At 45.2% G+C, this 9,877-nt stretch overlaps 2 pseudogenes; both read right to left on the bottom strand.

Annotated features, from left to right (window-relative positions):
* Positions 1–3,573: 3,573 nt before the first annotated feature.
* Positions 3,574–9,877, bottom strand: part of LOC146194738 (uncharacterized) — a 30,944-nt pseudogene continuing 24,640 nt past the window's right edge.
* LOC146194739 (uncharacterized) lies at positions 4,330–5,163 on the bottom strand (annotated as a pseudogene).

The raw sequence follows: 9,877 nt of genomic DNA, 5'->3' as shown, positions 1-9,877 counted from the left end.
GAGTTGCCATTTATTTTGAGGTTGTTTAATACGGAGCTTTGATCGTGTTTCTTATAGTTCCTGCATATTTTCCCCTGATTTGCCTATATTTATATCCGAATGAGGGTTCCAGAGGTCATCCTAAGCAGACATCAGCAGCGTCCTGCCCTAGAAACACTCCAGGTTATTCATAGACATAATGATAATAAATGCATGAATGAATGACCTGATAGACCTGATAGACCTTAGCCTGACCAACTGGCTGACATAGCAACTGTAAAGGCGTCACCCTATTTCACCTGTCCCAAATCGTCGTTGTTTATAACTGGTTTTCATCTTCCTAATTCTTCCGAACCATCCAGCATTCCTCGGTACTGTTAGCAGCTGAGAAATCGACACTTGTGTTCTCTCGCAGCGCTCTTTGTGTCGACGGCCGTTGGACGTGTAACCCACCATTTCATCAAGAACTGCTCAAAGATAATGCTCAGGATGAAGCCCTACCCCCCAGCGTCTCTCGTCGGAAAGGTATAGTGCCTCCTAGATGATGGAGCGCTTGGCAGCAGTGAAGCAGACTGCTAAGCGCTCATGCAACATAACTTTTGGAAGCGCTGAGAGAGACGTGGACGAGAGAAGTGAACGGGACAAACGCTACTTGTAACTGTGTTTATTTAAACGTTCCTGTCCAGAGACCAGTCTTCCAGCGCAGACGCAAAAGCATCGACTAGAGCAATCTAATCAACACAGACAAAGCAACCATCATCTAATCAAGGGGTAGATGCAACGTGTGCGTGCCGCTAAATAGACCGCAGCTTGTCCAAACCGGTAACTTCCTTTGCACATACTTTCTCTTTCTGGAGCAACTCTTTCTGCAGCATTATCATTGACGTGCGCTGACGCACTTCTCACCCTAGCCGCGAGTAAGCGAGGCTTCCAATATTTCGCTGTCCAGCTGTTTTTTGAGCTGCCTCAGCGCTGGCAAAACCTATGTTGGCATGCCAACTAGCCCACCAAATAACCTTGTTAAACTATGTCGCTCATGTAATTCGGCCTGCCTCCTTGCCAGGTACAAAGCGTGTTCCTTTGTCCCTGTTTCGTATACAAAATGCTCGACAATTCTGAAGTCTCAGAATGCTGGTTTCGCTGTCGAAACTGCTTCATTTTGTTTCGCAGGTTTGATTGGCTTAGCTCTTGCCATTTGCGAGTACGATTAAGTTTTACAGCAATTCTTGCTGCCGGATTAAGCTGTCGCTGATGGGATCACTGCAGGCATTTAAAAACGGGGGGACATTTAGGTTCCCCCTATAATGGCTTTATGAAGCAATGTTAATGGCTTCTGTCTACAGTACACCTTGTAGCTCCTCGTTCACATGTATACACCTTTATCCATGATTAGATGTTATATTTTGATTTTGGGTACGTCGCTTCTCGAAATTTTCAACAGCATATGCAATGATAGGCTAGTGTATTATGTGAAAGGTCGTTCGACTAGATATAAAAGCCCGATTTAATTAAATGATGCCAATGTGCATGCGTCGCCTAGTGATAGCGTTTCTGTCTGATCCATGGGTTCTGGAGAGTCCAATTCCCACATCATCCTCCCATTTCGATTGCAGATCGGATGGTCTGCCAGCTAGCTATGTTACGTGATCCCGTGGCGTAACGCAACCCGAACGACACCCAGGCAGCAAAGCCCATTGCCCCAATGCTGGTGTACACTGGTAATTCCTTGATAGAATCAGCACATTTCCATTCGGCCTGCAGTTCCTGCTTTCTGCGCAGGCTGCGCATTTCATATGAGCGACGTGATGGGGCCTTTACTGCCGCCTTGGCCATTCCATGTGGTCCGTGACGACACGTAACCCGTCGCCTGGCTAAGTCACGAACCAACCAGCGCCTGCCAAAGGTACATACAGGTGCGGACAGAAGTAAACGGAGCGCTAGGCGCAAGAATTTAAATGAGCTGTGGATTAGAATGTTTTGGTTTGTTTGGTTGGGTACAACATCCCAAAGCGACTCAGGCTATGAGAGGCGCCGTAGTTAGGGTATCTAGAAGAGGAGGTGTGAAAACCGGACAGGAAAAGCTGGTCCCTTCCGCCCGATTAACGCGCGGCGGCGCTGTTGTCAGCGGCGCTGTCCGCTCGCGCGGCGCCTCTGCTTGCGCGAGCAAGGACAAGGCTTTAGTGGAAACGCGCTTTATTGAATGTTTCGAAGTTTTAGCAGGACCCGCAGGTCTTCAAACATTATAAGGCTTAACGGATAATACTGTTGACTTACAAACATGGAGAAACAACAGTATCTTTGGGCGTTTGAGTGAATTTCGCGCGAATTTTCTGCTAGCCGAAAGCAGACGTTTTACGAATCTGTTCAAGCCAGTCAAAAGCTTATGACGAGCTCAGCTCGTCGGCACGTTTTTTGCTTATGACGAGCTGAGGTCGTCATAGCATTTCCGCAATATTTTATGGGGCTTTTGGCGAGCCCAGCTCTTGAAACGGTACTTTACCACAGAAAACATAGATGACAGCACGGGTCCCATCGTTGGCATTTTTCGTAAATGCGAATTTGAACACTAGATGGCGAAATTCCTGCATCCCGTTTTCCGAGTTTTCTAAAACATTGCATCATGCGTGCGTGAATCTGGTGCGGGAGATTATTCTGCGTCGGATGATAGCGCAAGTGATGAGATGCCGTTTTTGTTCTTCAAGTGAAGAGGATAGTGATGACATTTTTACCTGTGTGTTACCTGAAGCGAGACTGTAATGGGAAAATGATCCGCAAGGAAACAAGGGTCTGGTGCAGGTGGTGCGAGAAGGCCCTCTGCGCAGAGCCATGCTTCGAACGCTACCACACGGATAGTGGTCTCATCTAGTTTGAATGCATCTAGAAGCAATGGTGCATCTTTTGAAAGGCAATTCTAAACCACTTCATACTATCTGTACTTTCAAGCATTTATTTTTTTATTTCTCAATGCTCCTCAAAGGTGCAAGGTATGGAGTATTGCACAAGGGGCAAGTAATGATTAACAAAATATAATTATCCGCCAGAAATTGTTTCTGTGATTTTTTTGTTTCAAACACTTTACTGAACCATCTTATGTAATAAAAAAATTTGGCAATGTGGGAACATATTTTTTTATTTATTTGGCCCTTAAGGGCTTAACTACGATGGAATGTGTTCCGCAAGATTGTATACGCAAAATTTGTTTTTCTCCTGTGTGAACACGATAGTTATTGCCAGAATCACCGATTCTTAAGCGCGTTATTTTTTGCGGTGGGTGTTATCATGCTCGAAAGCGAGTGAATGCGATTCAACCTACCAAAGCATTACGAAACCCTCACAAACGCGCTGTTGAGAGGTTTCAGAGCCATTTAAACTACGTTTTCCTCGAATATTCGCTGTTCGTGCTGTGGTAGGCATCATGCAGCCTACGTAAACAAAATTAAGCTTGTTATCCGTACAGTAGCAAGATCGTGTGCTCCAACCAACTTTCGTGCATTTTGAATATAATAGAAAGAACGCAATAAAAACATGCAACGTGTTCTCGGACAAGCAAGCTTTATTGGCACACAGCAGAATGTATTCGACCATTTTTGCTGCTTACTTCACATCACACAAGTTTTTGTTCTTTTGCCTTTTTTCACTAATTTCTTGGTTTAGGCGCATCAAAAGAAAGTGAATTCTGGTAAGGCAGAAAACCTGGCGATTTTGTGATTTCAACACAATGCTCCACACAACCAATCTGTGGCACGTTTGAGCTCACTTTCTGCGGTATGCTGAAAACAAATCTAGAATGTAGACGGGGTCTGCTGAATTCATGTGTCAGCCAACTTTCAAGAGTTTGAATCAAATTATACAGGGATGACGATGGGTACAGTAGCCCACCCAAGTCCAACTTTTTGCAAGCATCAGCTGGAAGATCTCTAGGGACACAGTCTTTCTCCACAAAGCAAGCCTCCCTTCATCCTATACAGGTTTTCGACTTCACACGCTTCCTGGTCACATAGCCCGCAATATAATATACCAGGAGAGCGTCGCTTCGCGTTTTGACATAGTCTGTGTGGTCTACCGCTACCTCAACAGCATCCATGGGGACTGCATCATCTTCACTCTCAGTTTCAACAAGTTCCTCATCTTCAGAAAGTAGGGAGTCCAGAAGTCCTTTTGGCACACTTCCACTTGTGGGACTTTTTGCAAGGCTATAAAAGGTCAAGCACCTGCAAATGTTCAAATTACAATTAAAAATGTGTAAAACTTCATTCTGCAGATAAAGATGGTACCTGATAATAACAATGAATTGAGCAGGGGTGGGTGATTACTCGCACTGCTGGGCTGTCGTGCTATCCGGAAAGAGTGCTCGAGGCAATTCTGGCTCAGATGAGATGTCATCAGGTACCTGATGGCGACTTTTTCGGTTAGGTAGTTGAGGAGGGCCTTCGTTGAATGGACTGTAATGCGCAGACCTTCTGATGTACTTTTGCTCAGGAAGCCCTTTGCATGGGCTTCCCACTTGTCAAGGAACTCTAGAATTGCATCTAGTGCAGGTTCCTTAGCACTGCCTGGTCTGAAACAGTACAAATTCATGCACTTAATTTCATTTTCTTATGACAGAAATGATATAGAAAAAAGACCACGCTGAAAATATCTTAATGCCTCTGCAGGAAATCTGGAAGGCATTGACTCAATGAGATGCGTCATCATGGCAATAAATATCCTCGTTGGTTCCAGATTGGGGTACTGGTCCTCAATCTTTTCCTTGAAGAAGTGCATCGCATGGAGTACTGGACTGCTGAAACCCTGAAATGCTAAATTCAGCCGCATTTTTTTCGAACCCATTCGGGTATATGTGCGACCGTGTTAATTGTGGAGCAACTCTCAGGGCAACGGTGCTTATGTCTAGCTTCCAAGTGGTAGCAACATGATCCCAGTGCACCTGCAACATGAAGCATTTATTAGGCGAACTTTAAACCACCAAACTACCAAAAACGTCTCAACCATACCCTGGCTATGTGCGTGTTGAATCTACGTTTCATCACAGCATTCCCACACACTTGGCGAGATGTGAGTAATCCGAGAGGGAGGGGAGAAACCTCTGCTTGTCACATGGGTGAACCAACTTGCACCGCACACCTCTGGAGCTTTCATGAATGCCGATGTCGTGCCATATTGCACGGTTCCATGATGCTCCATCACAGCAGATGTAATCTACGCGAAGACCAGCTATCTCACAAGGTATTGTGGCCTCCTAAATGATCTTGGTTAACAGTGCAGCTTTGACATTTCCTTTTGATGCAAAGACACCTGTAGATAAAAGACAAAAGCGAGAAACTGAATAAAACGCATCACGCATGTTGCAGGGGATAGATACCTATAATCTGAGTCCCTTTTCCCAGAAATGGTTGAAACATAACAACCAGGCCATGGACAGCACTTGTGTATCTGTCCTTTTCTTCAATAAATGACCCTAAATCGATAAAGCCTTCCATATCCATCGATGATTTCAGGTCAAGGTGAGTCGAAAGTTTGATTTCATCGACCACTAAGCCACTATGCCTTTTTGTGTCATCTAGTTCAGTCGCCTTTACCTCCACAGTCAAGAATCTTCTGGTTGAAGCCGTATGTTGCTTTGAATGCCTGCAAATGTAAAGAGAACTTTAGTAGCTCCTGCTTGAAATTGGAACTCATTGACACAAACCTTTATGCATTTCTGCAGGCACTGGGGAAAGCAAGGATTTTGTGGCACCTCAAGTGTTCATATAAACGAGGGCTCTTCATTCTCAGAATGATACATTCCAAAAGCCATTCTTTTCGATACTTGTACCCATGAAGGGACCGCCGTTTTGCAGCTTCAAAGCAAGTGCGCACAGCATTCTGTTTGACTGACTGATCTAGAAAAGGAGCATATGCAATCAGGACGCGTGTTGCATGCGGACAACAAAAACGGAAATTATAGGCTGTACCTTTTGTTCAAGAACAGTTGATTCTATCGCAGAATGCTCTGCTTGAAGCCTTTGCAGCTCATCACGCATGACACGTACCTCACTGCTTCGGCGTCTCAAGGTGCGCAAAGCATGTCTCAGTCTTGTTTTTGCACAACGCGAAAGTGGCCGCTGCACTTTTTTTAAGCGTAGTATGCGCATCACTGAAATTCTTTTTACTCTTTTGCAAGCAGAGCATTGTTTGGCCACATGATTGGATATCCCTGCATTAAAAAACACATGAAATTAGCCCACACAAAACTGCATGCGTCCCTGCCATGAACCTCTATTTAGGAATTCAATGTAAAGAGCAATGTACCCTGTGGGAGAGATCCATCACAGACACTGGCATGAAGACTTTGCCCTGACGATTTCCTGATACTAGACAGGTCTAGTTGTGGAAACTCGCTTGTCCTCCCAAAACCGCAACAAACTCCAAGTTTCACTGCATAAGTAAGGACTTGCTGGGCTTCTTCTTCCGACTGAATGTCGCGTCGAGAATGGAAAAATTTCAACAGGAAGGTGCTGCATTTTAATGAGTCTTTTTGTTCTTCCAAGTCGAACACAACAATCTTTCGAAAAAATACAGGCGGACTCTCGCTGCCTTCACACACTGCAGTTTGGAAAGAAACAGCATTTCTGTTCTTAAATGTCTGCATAAACCAGTGCTCAGATGGAAGTTGAATGCTGTAAATGAAGTGCGCGGCAGAATCACCGCCAACCATTTTCCCAATATCTGCTTCCATTCAATCTTCTTGCGCACATGTTTCTTGTTCCGTGCGAGCGTTCTTCCACCTTACAGTGTCCTGTGCGTTGCTTGCCTGCCTATTTCTTTCCTTTGGTAATGCTTTGGAAATATACTTGGGCAGGTTCGGGAAAAAGGGTAGGCACTGCACCCTCTTTAGATAGGGGAACGTCGCGCGCTATTATTACCTCCTTGCCATTCACAACGTGTTTGCAGTCTCTTTGGATGTACCTGCCGACAGAAAAGAAAGAAGAGAAAAAAACAGTGCGTGGAAGACTTATCAAAACGCAAACAGTAAGGTGAAAAATGTTCAGCACATCAATAGAAGCGCTACCAGATTTAGGGCGTTGTTGTTACACCGGCTGTTTTGAAAGCAGTAAGATGCGCAGAAATGCTGGCACTAAGTACCTTGCGTCGAAGTGTCTTTCACAAACAGCGGAATTCTCTAGCAGCAGCTTGTCGGCTCTTGGTATGGCGCGCGCCTATTTCGAGAGCTGATCTGTGCAAGACAATGCACGGTAAAGAGACATTTTTTCCGAACACGACTTGTAACTCGAATCGCACCCGGGAACAAAGCACCACCTCTGAGTTTTTTTTTCTTTGACGTCGGCGGAATTTCTGCCAACACGCAGCGAGGGTATTCAAGCAGCACAAGCAGTAAATAGCACCGAAACACACAATGACGACGGGTCAAACCGCGCTCTGACTACCCTCACTCTGCCGCCTCCTCCGGAATGCTGACTACGCCCCAGACCACGGCGCTCTCTGGCGGCAGTCACGCGTAGAGCGCCACTCATCTCTATGGGCAGCGCGCCGCGTTTTTCACACCTCTGCTTCTAGACACCCTACCGTAGTGTAGGACTCCTGAATTTTCGACCACCTGAGGTTCTTTGATGTGCACTGACATCGCACAGCACACGGGCGCCTTGCTTTTTGCAGACTTGTTAATAAAGAAAGCGTAGGATATGTATCAAGCATCGGCATTTGATATTTCTTAAGGAATGCTAGCAGCTACCATTCACGATCTGAGTTGCACCCGGGTGACACTTTTTATTGCGAAAGCAATACTGCTTTCACTTTCTGCTCCTCGCGTGGAGAGGCCGCGGTAGCTACCATCCATTGAACTTTAGCTTGACCTCTGCAATGACGTCATACCATCTGCCGCAAAAACCAGGGGCTCAACTGTAGTGCTCTAGAAAATTGGGCAGTGTGTCGACCGCGCCGCGAAATGCATGGGGGCGGGGGGCCACTTTTACGATGACGGAGGCGCCACAGCGCAGAGGGCGCCACCAGCAACTGGTGTGCCAGCCGTCCGGATGGATGGACTATAGGAGCGTCCCCTTTGAAACGGGGTGGTAGCAGGAGCTATCATGTTCATTTTTCTCCATATATCTTAATTACTGATTTAGAATGGTTAACTAAACCATCATTCTATTTATAAATTTTGCTCCTACATTACTAACATTATGTCACTTCTCTGCTTTTAAGCCACCAATCTTCCAGCCGTTTTTTGCTAGTTTCCACCGCCGGTTTATTCACCCGGCCACTGTTATCTCTAAACCCCAGAGCTTCAGGAACAGTGATTGCGCCTGCATCAACTTCCGGATGGATACCATTGCATTCGAGTATAATATGGTCAATTGTTTCACTGGAGTTTCCACATACAGCACATGCGTCATCTCCATTGTTAAACTTCTTTTTGTAGCTGCGTGTTCTAAGGCACCCTGAACTAGCTTCAAAAAGTAGGGCACTGCCTCTTGAGTTATCAAAGAAATCTTCCTTCCTGATCTGCATTTTCCACTTTCGGTATAATTCCACACTCTGTTTCTTCTCCATCGAATTTATCCAATTTTTACCTTCTGTGTTTTTCACCTGTTGCTTAATGCTCTTTATTTCTCCGTCCTTGTCACTAGCATACTTACTAGTTAGTTTCCTAGTTCTTTTCCTCCATTGTGAGTCAACGCTTTTTAGGTACAGGTATTTAAATACCTTAGCTGCCCATCTGTTACTGTCCAATTTCCTCAGGTGTTCCTCATATAATATTTTACTCTGAGCTTCCCGTACTTCGAAAGATGCCCAGCCCATATCTCCCTGTACCGCCTCATTTGTAGTTTTGCCGTGGGCACCTAGTGCTAATCGTCCAACGGATCTCTGATTTGTTTCTAATGTCGACTGTACCTCTGATTTTAGGCACAAAACCGAAAGTAAGTCCGGGCACCATAATTCCTTTCCAAATACCCCTCAATACCTCATACCTATTGTATCCCCACAATGCCTTATGCTTCATTATCCCGGCATTCCTTCGCCCTTTGGCCTTAAGTGATTGCTCATGCTTTCCAATGTATGCCAATCCTTCGTTTACCCATACCCCCAAATATTTATATTCTGCTACTCTAGGTATTTCAAGGCCTTGTATTTTAAAACCCTGATCAGTTGAGCCGTTGAAAATCATCAGACCCGACTTAACTGCGCTGAAACTGAAGCCTAGAGCGTCCCCTTCGTCTCCGCAATACTTAGAGTTTGCAATTCTTCCAGACTCTCAGCTACCAGCACAATATCGTCTGCATACATCGAACCGGGGAGGCGCTGCTCTACCGCCTTTCCACCTAATCTATATGACAGGTTAAAACCTAGGTTACTGTCTTGTATCCTCCGTTCCAGGTTTATCATATAAAGCATAAACAGCACCGGTGATAGAGGACAGCCTTGTCTTAATCCTTTGCATACTTTGACATCCTTCGTACTTCTTATCCCTCCCCACGTAATTTCTACTTTGTTATCCCGGTATATTTCCTGCAGGAACTCTATTATCTCATAACCGATACCTTCTTTTAATGTGTTCCACAGGAGTTCCCTGCTTACGTTGTCGTACGCCCCGTTTATGTCCAGGAAGGCCAAATACAAAGGTCTATTTTCCACTCTAGATATTTCGATGTATTGGGTAAGCACGAACAGGCTATCATCTAAGCGCTTACCATTTCTAAAGCCGTTCTGAAGTTCTCCGAGTACCTTGTTACTTTCTACCCATGCTTGCAAATCTTTAATTTCACCGCCTGCATGGCCAACCTGTACATAACAGATGTTAGGGTAATCTGCCTGTAGGATTTTATGTGCATCCTGTCTCCTTTCCCTTTATAAATCAAATTCATTTTACTCTGCCGCCAACTGTCCGGAATTTGCT

Source organism: Amblyomma maculatum, chromosome 3 (genome assembly GCF_055883805.1).
Source record: "Amblyomma maculatum isolate TAMU_Amacu chromosome 3, ASM5588380v1, whole genome shotgun sequence".
Taxonomy (NCBI): domain Eukaryota; kingdom Metazoa; phylum Arthropoda; class Arachnida; order Ixodida; family Ixodidae; genus Amblyomma; species Amblyomma maculatum.
The sequence above is the reverse complement of the archived record's forward strand: the minus strand, read 5'-3'. Positions and strand labels throughout refer to the sequence as shown.